Source organism: Mauremys reevesii, linkage group 4 (assembly GCF_016161935.1).
Source record: "Mauremys reevesii isolate NIE-2019 linkage group 4, ASM1616193v1, whole genome shotgun sequence".
Lineage (NCBI taxonomy): Eukaryota > Metazoa > Chordata > Testudines > Geoemydidae > Mauremys > Mauremys reevesii.
This window is the reverse complement of record NC_052626.1, coordinates 65,435,400-65,451,738: the sequence shown is the minus strand read 5'-3', so window position 1 is coordinate 65,451,738 and position 16,339 is coordinate 65,435,400. Positions and strand designations below refer to the sequence as shown.

The 16,339-nt window shown below is 41.1% G+C and overlaps 1 long non-coding RNA gene across 1 annotated transcript in view; it reads left to right on the top strand.

The window, feature by feature from the left end:
- LOC120403509 overlaps positions 1–12,696 on the top strand; it is a 51,130-nt gene extending 38,434 nt beyond the window's left edge. Inside the window, exon 3 of the long non-coding RNA XR_005597551.1 lies at positions 10,611–12,696. This is a non-coding gene — a long non-coding RNA (uncharacterized LOC120403509). The remainder of the gene's footprint in view (positions 1–10,610) is intronic.
- The last annotated feature ends 3,643 nt before the right edge of the window (positions 12,697–16,339 follow it).

Here is a 16,339-nt window from a genome sequence, read left to right as displayed (position 1 = left end):
CCAGTTATTCTCCATTTCATAGTTGTATATTTGATTTTTTCCTTCCTAAGGGAAGTACTCTGCAGTTGTCTTTATTGAATTTCATCTTGTTGAGTTCAGACCAGTTCTCCATTTTGTCCAGATTGGATGCTGGATTAGAATTCAAAACAAAGTGCATGCAGTCCCTCCTATCCTGATGTCATCTGTGTGGGAAGCATCTCAGCCAATGGGAGCTGCGGGAAGTGGCGCACCACTTCCCGTAGCTCCCATTGGCTGGGAACAGTGAACCATGGCCACAGGGAGCTGAGGGGCTCCATGCCTGCAGACGCTCCAAGTAAACAAAATATCCTGACCCGCCAGTGGCTTACTCTGACGGCTGGGAGGCAAAGTTCGCCAACCCCTGAAATGTAGGGTCGGCTTATGAAAGGGTCATACAGTTTTTGCTATTTTTATCTAACCATCTTGGGGGGTCGGCTTATAAACGAACGGGCTAATGAACGAGTATATATGGTAAATATTAAATTGTTCATGTAGTCTGTGAACATCCATGCGGGTTTTTGATGCATAAAGAATGCAGGACTGGGCCCTGTCAGTGATCTGTCGGATGGTATAACTGCACAGTAAATTGAAAGGGTTTATTCTGGATTTACACCACTGGCATAAAAACACTTCAACACAAGGGCTAAGCCTTATATTAAAAAAGGGGGCAATAGTCAATACTTTGGATCCTATTTTTTTTTTACTTGTTCCAGTGCTTTTGTAACAGTCAGTTGGTGCAAAGGGAGCAGAAATCCCTGCATGGGATTTCTCTGGCATGCTGGAGTCTTCAGTGGGTATGTATCTGACTCCTGTGACTTCCTCCCTGCACCTCTAATGTAAGGAGGAGGAATGGCACTGTGGCTGCTACCAGCTAGTTTATGGTCACTTGGAGATCATAGCTGATTAGCACAAGGTAGAGCAGCCACCCAGGCTGCTTTAATCTGCACCAGGACTGGAGCACAGAATCAGGAGCCAAAACTGGCAGTTGGTTCTCACCACCTTTGTATTTTCCCCCTTTCCTGTGCTGCCCTAGGTGGCTCTGTTGGAGAAGGGAGCCATCCTTCGTTGGGTTCTCCCCTAGATTCAGGCAGAGACAGTTGAGGTTATATCCTCCTCTCCCTGGGACTTACATATGCCACAGAGGAAGTAAGTGATAAAGCAATGGTGCTGCTACTCTCCTCTTTCTCCCCCTGAAAGACAGCAGACAGCAATGAGGGAGCTGGTGAGCAGCTAGAATAGAAAGGGAGCACAGCTGCTTGGAGCAATGGTCCTGGGGCTTCAGGGGAAGCAGTAGGAGACAGCTGGGGGGATGTTGGCACCCACTATCTCTTTATAGTGATGGGGGTGATTCAAATTGTTAATTTTAAACATTACGAGGTGCTGCTCAGGGAGCAGATTTTAAATTCATAATCCAAAACAATTTAACACAGGGGCTTCCAAGACCCATAATTTAAAAGCCACCGGTGGTTGCCCAAGCCATAGGCTGGTCACTAAGTGTATAATTTGCCCATAATTGTTTAATGTAAATAATAAAACATAACTCATTCATCCACTCTTTTGGTGGTGTTCTCAAACATTACTGTATCTCCTGGGTGCAAGCATTCCATTTAGGTAATTTTTTCTTTCCAATTTGTTTGCTTCCTTTTTTCCAAGTGGTAATCAGTAGAATTTAAAATAATTCTAAACTGAATAGAGGAAATCTTGTACTTTCTTGCAATCATATTTCTTACTTTTTTGAACAAACCACATATGTTTTGGACAAAAAGTTATCTTTCTGATCTGTTCAAAATGCCTTTCCACCCTCCAACCAATCCCATTAAAATTGTCCTCCAATATTTTCATTTTTCTGTTAATAAGTTTACATTCATTCACATCTTCTATTTGCAATCAGAGAGACATTCCTGCAGCTCCTGGTAGGGTAGGGCCAGCTTTTGCCACCCTTATGCAAACTGAGCAGTATTTTACTCAATGCATAATCTCATTGAAGTCAGTGGGACTACTTGCAGCATCAAGGACTGCTCAATGTAAGGGTGACAGAATTGGGCCTTAAGAGATTTGCAGGGTATAAAGAAGGTGTGGGTGAAGAGTCCTTTCAAATTGATTTTACAGCCGTAATTGTCTCAATCGTACTGATGTGTGAAAGCATTTTAGGCATGGCTTAGAATGGATTGAGTTCTCTTCAGTTTTCTAGGCAGCTCTCAATTCTGCCTCCTTCCTCTGTGCTGAAACTAGAGCACGATTGTTTATTGACAGGGAGCTCCAATTTCCTACTTGTGTATCAGCTCCTGTAACACCACAATTGACAGTGAATTGCAAAATAGCCTCCAGCAGGACCAGGTGTAGGGTTCTTGGTGAACTAAAGTTACTATTGCATCTTTGTGTAACACCTGAAAAGTGACATGAATAGACATAATAGTCTTACAGAAATGTTCAAGTTTGTGCTATAACTAGGCTCCCAAATAACCTATAGCCAAATAACTTCATACTTGTAGTTAAATGTTTGTGATGCGAAGTTCAGTGTGTGCATGATGATACATGATGCAATAGATTATTATAATAAAGATCCCAATGATCACATAATGAAGGATTTTCATTTATGCAAGTATTGTAGACCAGGACAACAGAGGAAGTGAAATTTAATTTCTTCCACAAAACATACTGAGAGATGTCCAGCATTAGATAAAAAAACACTGCTAATATGTGGTTCACAGATCCCTGTTCCAATCATCTATATTCTATAACAATCTTATCTGGCTAGTATCACGAGGTTGGGAAACTGGCACCTATAAAATAAAATTTCAGTGAGATTAAAAGGCTTTTTATGCTATTAAATGGAAAGAAAATACCCAAAAGCGTAATAGTTACTTTTTGTACATTTAACCTAATATTAAAGAAAAATATTCTATCCCCTAATAATAATTGCACAACAAATAACAAAGATGTGAAATAAATAATCACTAAGTCAATTTGAATATCCCTGGATTTCGATATACAGTCTAAAAAGCTGTTAACTCAAGTTGACTGGCGAGGTCTTTTAGAAGCTGGAGCAATGTTCACTGCCCAGATATGATGATCCACTCCTCCTAGTCTTGCTGGTTTTCTTTCCACTAACATGTTATTTCTTCAGTTCAGTCCTTTTAAATTTCCTTTCTAATTTCATTGTTTTCCTCTTAGCTCAGCTGATTATTATTATTATTATTTTTTAAAGACATAGCATATATATCCCACTTGGACATTAAGGGCATGAGTCTGATTTACACTGACTAGCTCCCTTTTCTCTGCTTTGGCCATATAATTTACTCCCACTTTAAGGCCCCTTTATACAGTCAAAGAGCTGTAAATGGGCCTTTGTGCAAATGAGAATCAGGCCCCATAAATCCAAATATTAAATCCTTTTGGTTCTCTGAAGGTTCTGTTTTACAAATAATGTACATCTAAACAAAATGCAATGTTTTATAGTAAAATGTCCAAATATTGGTTGGTCTAGTAAGTATAACAACAGCAGCCCTTCGGGCTGTCATACAGGAAAGCAGCATATTGGGGAGCATGATGAACATTGATCCTTCATCAGTTGCCAGAGGTCATTACAGAGTATGTTTTTCAGGTGGCAATCTCCAAATCAAAAAAATTAACTTGGATTTCATCATATCTCACAAAACGCTATCAACAGGCCATGGGACCAGCCCATTAAAAACAAAGTTAATGGCAGTATTTAATTTATTTAATTTATTTCAAATGTAATTTCCAAAGCTTTAAAAGCCTTCACCCATAAAATATGATTGTCTCAGGAAATAGCAAATGGAGAATTTCTTGCTCTGTGTATATGCTTGCTGTCAACTGGGAGAGGCAAATAATATAAGGTTGCAAATAACAAAAGCAATAAGTTGCCACAAAAATTTTGTTGGGAAGGATTTGGGGGCAGGAGAGGATACAGGCAGCTAGTGACTCTGGGATATGGGAAACCAAGGAGCAAGTCCCTGCTCTGCATGATTCATAGTGATTTCAGATTAAAAACTCTGCTCAGACTCAGGTAGAGCAGATTTTGTTTTCATTCCAATCCAAAATGAAAACAAATCTTGAAACTTCAGAAATTGCCAGGAAATGGATTTGTCTTCCATCAGGCAGCTTCGCTGTCAGTAGGAAATTACTATAAGAATTGAAGATATGACAAATATCCCAAAGCACTTCACTTAGGCAGCTGACTTTTACTCATGTGGATAGTCCCACTGAGTTCATTAGAACTTTGTGTGCATAAAACTATTCAGGTGTGTAAGTGTTTGCAGGACTAGCACCTATATCAGTAAAGCCCCATCAAAATGCAGCCACCTCTAAAATGGAGGTGTAGCTAACTGGTACACCATATGTTGTAGAAGATGAGGAGAAGAAATTTTGGCCAAAGACTCTGGAGCAAACATTTAATCTAGTGAAGAGTGTTATGGGATGTTCAATGACCACATAGAACAAATGGGACTCCAGTTTTAAAGATCTAATCTGAAAGATAACATCAAGAATATTTTATTGCTTATGCTTACGGTAATTACATGTTTACACTTTTAAAAGGGCAGCAGGGACCTATCTAAAAGCAAAGGGAATAGATTGCTGCATCTGAAATGCTATATTAGATCTAGCCAACTGTTTCTCTGCTCTTACGGCCAGATTTTGATTGCTATTAAAACATCAGGAATCATAACATTAAAAAACCAGTGGAAGAACACTTCAACCTCTCTAACCACTCAGTGACAGACTTGAAGGTGGCAATTTTGCTACAAAAAATCTTCAAAAACAGACTCCAAAGAGAGACTGCTGAACTCGAATTAATATGCAAATTAGAGACAATTAACTTAGGTTTAAACAGAGACTGGGAATGGTTGGGTCATTACACTAATTTAATCTATTTCCCCATGTTAAGTTCTCCTCACACCTTGAATGGGTCATCTCAATTATCACTTCAAAGTTTTTTTTTCTCCTGCTGATGATAGCTCATCTCAGTTGATTGGCCTCTTACAGTTGGTATGTGTACTTCCACCTTTTCATGTTCTCTGTATGTATAAATATCTTCTGTCTGTGTATTCCATTCTATTCATCCGAAGAAGTGAGCTGTAGCCCACAAAAGCTTATGCTGAGATAAATTTGTTAGTCTCTAAGGTGCCACAAGTACTCCTGTTCTTTTTATTAAATCAGTGTAAATCTCAAGTCATTCCATATTCGTCAATGAAGTTACATAGCAGTAATGGATTTCATGGAAAAGTTTTCTGCCCCCACCCCCCTTCTCTGGGGCAGGGGGCAATCACAAGGACACTTGGACCAGGAAGCAAACCTAGTCTATACAATTGTTGCATATGTACTTTCATTTACTATCTTCATCTCCATTTGGTCGGTACTGAATAGCAAAGTATGTGCAGCTTTAAATAAAGAACAGTGATATTTGTTCCATTTAGGGCTCAAATTATACATGAAATGAGTGTGAAATAATCAATGCAGTTTTTGAAAAAGTGGACTGGTGCTCCTGTTGAGTCTGAACTCTTTATGAGTTTAAACTTAACCCAGACTTGATGTCTCTATCTGAAACTTTTAATCAAAGCTCTGACCTGTGAACCACTCATGACACCCCCCCTCCCAATAAGTAACCATCTCCCGTTTTTGTCTTCTCCAATTTGCATTTTAACCTGTTTTATCCTGTAGAATCTTAATTGATTATGCATGACCATTATGATCTGTTAATCACTTTGTTTACTTCCGTGTATAAACATTGATGCTCACCCCTAATAAACTTGCCACACTTACTCCAAAGCTTGGCTCTTAAGCTAAGGATGGTGTGAGCCCGTTGATCAACAAAGTGTTGTCTGGTCTCTGACAGATCTCTGAGCCTTATACCAACTCCGCACAAACTCGGGTGCTGGAGAGGTGAGTAGGACTTGCTTTTTACCTAACACTCCTGCTTAAAATAATCTTTGGTCCAGGATCCTTGCTGCTGAGCTGTGGTCACTACTATGTGTCCCTAAATTATAGGGAGGGAGATACAACAACAACTAGACTAGGGGATAAAAAGACTTTACACATGGCATCTTGAAAGACCAGTTTGTGGTGAATGCCATGTTGATATTCAAAGATGAGCTATAAGTGAATTACTGGAGGGTAGGAATCAGGATACAGGCTTTACTGTATTTCCATCTGTTCTGTTCAATACAGAGGATACTGGAAGCAACATCTTTTAGAAGAAACTTGAACTTGGTAAAGTATAGGTTTTCTAACAGAGAAACACCACCTACATATCTAGACATCTAAAGCTTACCTCATTTTTAGATTTTGCTTACATTCCTATGAATCTAGAGATCATGGCAGGCCAGAATTTAAAATTACTAATCCATTAGTATTCTTTGTTTGTTTCATATAAGGCCTATGAGTTCCTGCAATGTTTGTTTCATGTAAGGCCTATGAATTCCTGCATCAACAGATGTCTCCGATTAATATGACTCATAGATATCGTGATGCAATTAGGTTGTTTTTGCAGTGAGAAACATAATGAACTCCTATGCACAGTATCATTAGTAAAATTTGCAACATTTATATTGTTTTAAAGTATTTGCCTATGGATGTATCTATGAAAGCTATATCCATTCCTCTGGAGAGTGGTACAACTGAAAAGCATTATCGTTGTGATAAAATGCAAAAATCTTTAAGGTTTGCGTAGAAAATGTCAAGACAGCAAGTCATGTCATCCACATGCCTCATAAGTAAATTCGCAGAGCTATCCATGTCATTAGATGACTTGAGATAGGGACAGAGCAACTGAAATTACAGATATTGTGCTAAAATCAAATTCACAATCCTGTTTTTGTAATTAAAAGAGCTTAAGGTTTGGCAGTGAGCAGAAGTAGTTTGTTATAAATTAAAATGCTTATAGAAATGGAGATTGAAATATACAATACTTTAGGGTCATGTGACAAAATGCAAAAAAATCATTCAGTACCTCTGGGAGGGGATCCTGAAGCTCTGTTGCACCCTCCAGGACTGGTATACTCAAGATAGGTCATCAAAGTGAGAAGGTTTTTTTCTTTTTTTTTTTAAGTTTTAATCCCAGCAGGGATTTCAGAAAAGTGTGAGGAAGCCACAAGGGTTTATTAACCAGAAACTAGGACAGGAAGTTCTGGAGTGAAAACTGGCCTGTGTGCAGGTACGTTCCTTGGTTTGGGATAGAGCTGGACATGGGCAGAGGGACACATTCACGCACACACACACACAAACTCACTCACTCTCTTTCTCTCTAAGAAATGGAAAAATGTATATTTGGGAATTTTAGTGTGGAAATGTTCTTATTTTTAAAGGAAAAAAGTGAAGATAGATATATTTTGTTTTTTTGAAAACTCTGATTTTCAGTAAAATTCAGTTTTCACTTTTCAAAAACAAAAAAAATACTGAAAATTGAACATTTTGGCTCTCAGGTTTTGCTTTTTCATGGAAACAATAGAAAGCTTTGCATGAAATTACATTTTTTCATAACAATGTTTGTTTAAAAAGTAATATTTTGTTGAAAAAGTTGCATCAGAAAACTTGTCATTGGCTGTCATCTGGAGTTTATTGTTAAACTTTAACAACACATTGTTAAAGTGTCCAGAGACTTTGTTGGTTTGTCTTCTTTTGGTTGAACAAGAATCTTGTAAATAGTTTGGAAAACCAAGAGATAATTATTTCCTTACCGATATTCTCCTGTGAACTTTTCTCTTCAGCTTCCCAGATGCTTGCCACTGGCCTAATTCTCCCAGGTTTTGAGTACTTTCTTAGGAGTCATGAGTGATCTCAAATACCATTAATGTCAATGGGTTTGATAGCCCTCAGAATGCCTTAAGAGGTTCTCAGTACCTATGGGTCTCAGACCTTTAGTCTGCTATTTCTGAAAAGCAATCAAGCCATGTTAGGTTAAGACAGAATAAGTTTTGGCCTGATCTTGTGGAGAACGTTTTGTCTGACTGTAGGATTATTTTTAAAACCTGTCAGCATTCATTGGGCGTTTGTACTAACAGACCAATTTCCGTACTTTGAACCCACAATTTACAATATAGTGATTTTTTGTGTGTGTGAGGACCTATTTGTGAGGGTTCTGCGACATAGGAATCAGGATGGGTGGAGTTAAAGGTCCTGCTGTTGAGAAGGAAGGGGCTGTAAAAAACAGAGTGGATTTCCTCAGTGAATAATATCTTCACAACATAAAAGAGCTGTGAAGTCTCTGTGACTCAGCGGGCCAGGAAGAGATTTTGCTGGATCAAACACTTATGTTTTCTTGTTTGTCAACAAAAAAATTTGGTTGGGTGTGCAGGAGGGATTTTTATTCCTTAAATAACAATGAAATAATTTCATGATAAAACAAACATTCATCTGCTCACCTTATGTGACTCCTTAATCACTGTCCTTAACACAGACTCTAATATTTCCATGACAAGAAATCTTGAACTCATCCTAAACTGACTTTGAACTTATTTTTTTCCTCCCACATCTCTCGTTACTGTAAGATTGCCTGTCATCACCTCTAGAACTTGGCTAGAATCTGTATTTACTTTGACACTGCCTCTGCTGAAATTCTTACTTAGACCTTAATCACTTCCTTGTCTCGACTGCTGCAATGAACTCTTAAAGAGACAAGCTGGGTGAGGTAATGTCTTTTGTTTGGACCAACTTCTTCTGGTGAGAGATACAATCTTTCTAGCTCACACAGAGCTCTTCTTTAGAGGAATCTCTTTCACCAGCAGAAATTGGTCAATAAAAGATTTTTCTTCATCCACCTTTGGTCTCTCTAACATCCTGGGACCAACATGACTACAACAACACTGCATTAATTCTTACAGTCTAAAAACTTTGAGATTCAGATAATGGTACACTCAGACTTCTTCACTCTAGGAAGCAAAACCACTTCACCCTACTCTTCCAGTCACCTTCACTAGCTCCTTAATTATCTCCAAATCCAATTCAAAAGTGCCCTCTGACTCTTCAAAATTCGCCATAGGCTTGCTCCCTTCTGACCTCATATCTACCCATAGGTCAACTTCCTTTCTGCCTGTTCATCCAACTCTATATAGCTGTGGGTAAAGTGTGTGCAGCGGAGGATGCTATATTTATTCTTTCACTTGTGCCTCCCTTCTACTGGTACAGGTGGTGTATGATACCCATCAATGACTTACTCTGCAGGAAACGTTGGCATGCTCTCAGGGCATGATTAGCCAATAAGAGCTCTGGTGATGATTTTTCAAGATGATAGTTTTCCACATCTGTGAAAGTGATAGGGTTAGATTTAGAGATAAACAGTTTTAAAATTATTTATATTTCCGTTCCTGAGAGATATTTGTCTAATCCATTAATATGGAAGGTCATAAATGTCTGACTCTCTAGTCCCATCTACATTGGGAAATTACCTCATTGCTCACAATGGCTGTGGATTCCCTTTAACATGATTTACATTGCCTGGACAGGATAAAACTGTTTTGGCACAATTAAAGAAAGCATGATTGAGATCACTTTCTGTAATAGTATTGAAACTGTTTTTGTTTTGTACACACAAGCAGCTAGACTGTTTTCAACAGGAGGAGAAGATTAGTGGACCTGCTTTTGAAAATTGCCTTATTTCTAATATAAATGGATCCTTACCACATCTCATTCCCTTTTGTTCTGAATACCTTTGGCATTTCTAAGAAAATGAATTATCAGGGTTGGTTGGTGCTGTGGATACACTGTGCTGGGTGTTGACATGTAGATCATCCTGATGCTGTATGGAGACTATTGTTGGATTCACAGTGCAACTAGTTCAGTTTGTAATTATATAACATTGATTTCAGAAAATGCCTATATTTAAATGAGGCATGGATGCTTCCATCTGTGAGGAAAGGAAGCCATGACAGAAGATTCAACATCCATTACATTTACGGATCAGCATGTGCATAGTAATAGCTGTATTTCATCTGAAATATAAGATTCAGGCTCAGAGATAACAGTTAACTTAAAGTGTGTATCTGAAACATTCACTCTATATTAGTATTTTCCCATTATACTGATTTTTTTTTCATCCTAAGGTTCCCTAGAGGCAAGAGACCAATAAGGATCTCTTGTCCCATAGCAGAAATGCAGCCACCACGCTGTAATGGGGCCTGATTTTCCTAACATTCAATCATTGGGCACTCTATTGAAATCAATGGGAGTTACATGCACAGATTACTGACGAGATCAGACTCTGACACTGCAAAGCAACATTACACACCAGTTTAGGCCAGAAAGTGAAAATGCCAGTATATGACTGAAAACGTAGGGAGAATTAGGTAGGCAGGATAACTGCCCAAACCTGAATTTGACCAGAACATCAAGATGAATACTGTTTGTAACTGAACTAATCTATCTCATTTCACAGGAGTTCATATCATAAACTAAACTGTACTGGCTCTAATTTCCCCATACAGGATATGACTAACTCCCATAGACTTCAGAGACTTGCTTGGAGTCTATGAGGTGTTTTATTGTTTTGTTGTTGTTCATTATTATTATTTGCTGCTGCTGTTGTTGTTATTATTTTTGATGTTTTATTGTCTGGTCATATTCCCTAACCAACCCAGGGTTGGAAGTGACCATTTTGAAGACAAAGTGGATGTGGAATGAGCATTGTGCAGAAGGAATCATTACTGTAAACGGGAAAGAAATCAAGGAAGTCGACAAATATATTTACCTGGGTCAGCAGTTGAGCAGAGACTACTCATTCGAAGGAGAATTCAGTAGGAGGCGAAAGGCGGCGTGAGCAAGTTTCAACAAAATAAAGATGTCTCTAATGGATAATGAACTGCCCATGAAGAAAAGGAAAGAACTGTTTAACTCCACTGTTCTGCCAGCAATGATATATGGAGCAGAAAGCTGGTCAACAATGAAAGTGGAGGAAGAAAAATTTGCTGTCACCCAGAGAGCAATGGAAAGGCAAATGTGTAAGATATCGCTCCGTGATCATATACCAAATGAGGAGATCAGAAGATGTGCAGAGGTGACCGATGTAGTGCAGGCGATGTATGACGCAAAGCGAAGATGAGCGTGTAGATCATGTAGACCACAGGCAAGACAATAGGTGGACAGCCCACATCAGTGACTGGATCCTCAGAGACCACAAGTGATCACTGGGCAGACCGAAACACGCTGGGCCAATCTCATGACAAAACTCTTTGGCCAGAAATGGAAAGAACATGCTCGCAACAAAATAGAATGGTGTGGCATTGACTTGTGTTCATGGAGGGACAGATGAGGACAAGTCGGACAAAGGTGATATTCTCTAAGCATTTCTAACAAAAACCTCAAAATTGAAAAGCTGTTTTTGTTAAAAGGTCACCATCGACCTGAAATTTAGGGTTTATCTATGTACAAGGGTTTAGGGTTAATCTATGTAAAAATTTAGGGTTAATCTATGTACAATTTTCTAAACCAGTATACTTATGCTATAAATTGGTGCAGCCCCTAGCGTGGATATAGTTGTGTATATCAATATAAAAGTGCTTTTATCAAACATACTATAGCCATGTGTAGACCAGTTCTCAGTCAGCTTTAAAAAAAGTGTTGAAAATAATTTCAAGTATTTTCTTTGTTCTGCAGTCTTCCTGCCAGTTGTTGGAGTTTTTACAATATTTTTTCATTTTCCCCTCCCCTCTTTCTGTGTGAAAGGCTCTACACCAGTGGGTCCCCAAAATGTGGGGTGTGCCCCTTGAGGGGGGCATGCTGTGGGGCCCAGGCTAGCGCCCGGATAGTCAGAGGGGAGCACCACCCAGCCCCATTCTGCCCCCAGCCTGGCTCCAGCCCCAGCTCCACTCCGCCCCCTGCTTTGCCCCCAGCCACAGCTCCACTCTCCCCCCAGCCCAGCCCCAGCCCCAGCTCCACTCCACCTCCAGCCCAGGTCCAGCCCCATGCTCCAGCCCCAAGCCAGCTCCGTTTCTAGCCCCATCTCCACCCCCATCCCCAATTCTGACGCCAGCTTCCCCATCAGCCCAACCACCTCTGCTGAGCCAACTGTGCAATAGTGGAGTGGGGGATATATCCATTACTGGTAATGGGGTGGATGCAACAAGGAAAGTTTGGGCACTACTGCTCTACACAAACTGCAAGAGTAACCACTTAGGCTTCTCTACAGGGAAGAGACTGAGTGAAATTGACTATTCATTAATTTCTGTTAAAAGCATGGAGTAAGCAAACTAAAAAACATTGTTTTTCCTCCAATGTCTTTAAGTTACAGTAATCTTTGTTGTGAATTACAACTGTAGGTACAAAAATGTTCAGATAGAAGTGTGACTTTTAAATTGATGGTGTCCTTTTAAATATCAAATTAAAAACATAACAAAAAGTCATTGCTATACTAATGCTAAACTGGAAATACTGACCTCCTCACCTCTCCAAAGACATTTCTTCAACAGGAATTCTATCAATGGAGTACTGTGACTAATTTGTGATTCTAATACAAGAATAGGAATGAATCCTAGAACTTGGGCTGATTGGCAGATCTGCAAAAAGTGATAGCTGGGTCAACTATCCATCAAACAAATGAGTGGTAAGTCATTTGTAATTTCTTCCAACATCATTCAGTTTTCACTATAATTTAATTTTGTTGTGCATAAGAGTGATTTCTTGAAGATAAATATCTGTGTCATTTTATATTTTGTTCAGAACCCTGAAAGCCACAAAGCCACACATAAACTAACTGGATGTACAATATCAGTTTGGAAAACAGTCTTTTTGAATTATAGGACTATAAAAAAAATAAAAGTCTCTGAAGGCTGAGGTTTTTTATTTATATATAATTTTAAGTATCTTTCCCTGAGAACTTATATTGCAAATTAGTGTACATTACTAAATGATTTTTTTATGGGTGACTTGTATAAATCATAAAAACTATCAAATCACTGTTGCTTTAGTTCAGGGGTGGGCAAACTACGGCCCGTGGGCCAGATCCAACCCGCAGGATTGCCACCCCCGTGGCGATGCGGGTCCCGCACCGCTGCTGGAAGCGGCTGGCACCACGTCCGTGCTGAGGGCTCCGTGCGCTGCCCTTGCCTCCAGGCACCGCCCCCTGCAGCTCCCATTGTCCAGGAACAGGGAATGTCCGGCCAATGGGAGCTTCAGGGGAGGTACCTGCAGGTAAGGGAAGTGCGCGGAGCCCTCTGCCACCCCGCCCCCAGGGGCTGCAGGGATGTGGTGCTGGCTGCTTCCGGGCGCGGTGCTTTAGTTGGATTACACTCTTTTCACTTCCTCTCTCAAACTGTTTGATGATGCTGATGGTGATGTTAAATGGCTATTGTGTGTCTCCTCCCTTCCTGAGAGGTAACTGCATTACAGTGGTAGGAGAACTTCTTGTTATAGCCTGGGCAGGTGGTATGGGCAGTGCCGGGTTTACAATGGCTCCAGCAGCTCCATGGAACCAGGCCCATGCTCAGAAGGGGCCCCGGCCTGCTCTGCTTACACTGCACTCTGAGACCCCGCTGGCTCCTCTCGCGCTGCCCGCCGTCTGGCCGAGTGTTCCTCTCCGCTCCCTGGTCCCACCTCCTGCTCCTCTCAGCCCCCTGGCTGGAAACCCAGTGCACCTCCGGCTCCAGGCAGTCTCTGCTTCCCACCACCCAAAGGTCCCCACCTGCCTCCCCGGAGCTGAGCTGCCTGGGACTGGTGCAGAAGCCTGGCCAGTCTCAGCCAGGTGGAGGGGGAGACAGTGTGGAGGGCTTGGCTGGGCCCCTCCAGACAAGTGTGTCTTGGGGGAGCCCAGCCGGGCAGGTCCTAGCCTGGCTAATCGTGCCACTCCTGAGGGGCCAGAACAATTCCCGGCCCTGGGACCGGCCCTGGCTGCGCTGCCAGCTCAGCCCAGCAGACACAATCGCTTCCCAGTAGGGCCGGTGAGCGCGGCTGGGAGGCAGGGCTTGGGCGAGTGGGTCTGTGGGAAGTTGTGTGTGGGGGGTGCTGGGCTGTGAAGGGGCAGGGAAGATCTGTGTGTGTTGGGGCACTAGGGAGTGGGGGTTCTGTGGGGGGTGCTGGGCAGTTGTTGTAGAGCTGTGGGCAGGGGTGATGTTGTGCAGGGCACTGTGCATTTGTGGTCACTGTGCATTTGTGGGGGGCCTGGGCAGAGTGGGTTGACTATACAACCTTAATTCACCCTCCTTGTACATATGCATTACGATACAGCCTTTAATTACATGATCACATACTATTATTTTCCAGAAGACCCCTGCCTTACTCAGTGAGCAAGATGAATGGTGTTCAATTAATGAGCAGTTATTCACTATTTTGTTTTCACTTTGTTCTGCTGTGTGTGGCCCCATGCCTTATTTACTGAATGCTATTGTAACCCTGCTCTGAAGACAGATTTATTATTTTCCTCCTGGGCTTTTCTGTAGCATTCATCAGCATAGTATGGGTGCTTCGCAACTATTATTAAATTTATTTTCACAACTGAGATGATATTATTATCCCCATTTTGCGGATGGGGAACTGAGGCATAGAAGGGTGGGATCCACGAAATGGAAGTGGTGCCCCTCTTTTAACTTTAGCCTATTTCTTAGAGTACTGACCTGGGATGTGGGAGGTCAAAGTTCAATTCCCCCATCTCTGCAAGAGAGGAAGAAAGAATTTGAATAGGGTTTTCCCACCTACCAGGAGAGTGCTCTAACTAATGAGGCATGGGATATTCTGATGTGGAGCTCCCTCAGTTTCTCCTGTTGAAGCTTTCCACTATGGATAAATAATAAAAGAGTGATTGGAGCAGGGGGACTGGACCCATTGTCTCCCAAGTCCCACAAGGGAGCCCTAACCACTGGAATACAGAGTCATTCCAATTCTCTTTTTCTCTCTCTGGCCCAATGACTGTTCCACTGTGGATAAATACTTACCTGCTCCAACTACTCTTTCTTTATCCACAGTGGAACAGCTTCAACAGGAGAGATTGAGGGAACCTGCATAGTAGAATACCCCATAGCTCAGTAGTTAGAGTACTCTTCTGGTAGGTGGGAGACCCCTGTTCAAATCCTTTCTCCCCTTCATCAGAGGAGAGAGATGAATGTGGGTTGCCTTTATCACAGGTGAGTGCTCTAACCACTACACTAAAAGTTATAAAGTGGGCAGAACCCTCTGCCACACATTTTGCCTGGAGCAAGGCAGACACCTAACTCATTCTGTAAGAAATACCTTAGGTGCCTAAGCCATCCACTCCAGGCAGCAGGTGTCCATTTATGTGTCACTAAGTTGAGCTCCCTGTAGCCTGGATTTAGGCACCAATCTCAGAGGGATGGGGCTTAACACAAACCTATCTGGTTGGCATCTCCCATTGCCTATCTTAGACAGCTCCTGGCCCAGCATGCTGGCTTTTCTGGAGAGAGGAGGTGCCCATCCCTCCCCTTTCCTTGTATAGGCCCTAGGAGCCTACACACCAACTTGGCTTTCTTGATTGAAGTGTTGTTCCTGGATTTTCTAGGTGCCTAAAAGATAATGCTGTGACACTCCACATTGCAACTCCTAAATCTCTTTGTGGATTCCCACCCAGAGAGATTAAAGTCCACTAATTTTGGGTGCCAAAATTCCTAAGACCTGATTTTTCAGCAAACTTAGCAATATTTAGCATTTTATATGTTTAAATTATAGCTCCCATTGACTTGAATTGCAGCTGTAAGCACTCCTCATTTCTGCAAAATGAGAAACTCAAAAAGAGCGACCACCTGTGAAAAGTTTGGTGTAAGTTACTTTACTAGAACTACACAGGAACTCTGGTATAGGTGGGGATTGAATCCATTTCTCTAGGGTAACATTCAACTGCCTTGACCATGAAACCATCCTTTCTCTTCGGGCAACACCCTTTCTCATTCACCACACACCTTCCAACTTCTGCATCATAGGAAGCTGGGTCCTACAGACAACAATCTCCTTCTTTCCACAACCCTACTTCACCCCCAGAACACATCCATCCTATGCACTGAATGGTCCTGTGGAAAAAATAGCAAATGACCATGGAATTAAAGACGGTATCATAATGTATTCACATGTGGGTTGGGAAGGGTGCAAATTAAAATAGCATAGGTAATATTAATTTTGGCATTTCCAAATATTTGTGTATTTAATTTTGCAACCTCAATAATGTTCTTTTAACACATTTTGTGTAATACAGTATATAGTATGTAAAAATACTTTGGAATCCTTCAGGATTAAAAGTGGTATACATGTTATTTTTTAAATATTATGGTATTCATTACTTTCAGTGACAGAGATTGTCCCTCTTCATTTGCAAATTAAAAAAAACTTCCTCTATGGATAGGAGATTCCATAATTCTTTTACAGTTTTACT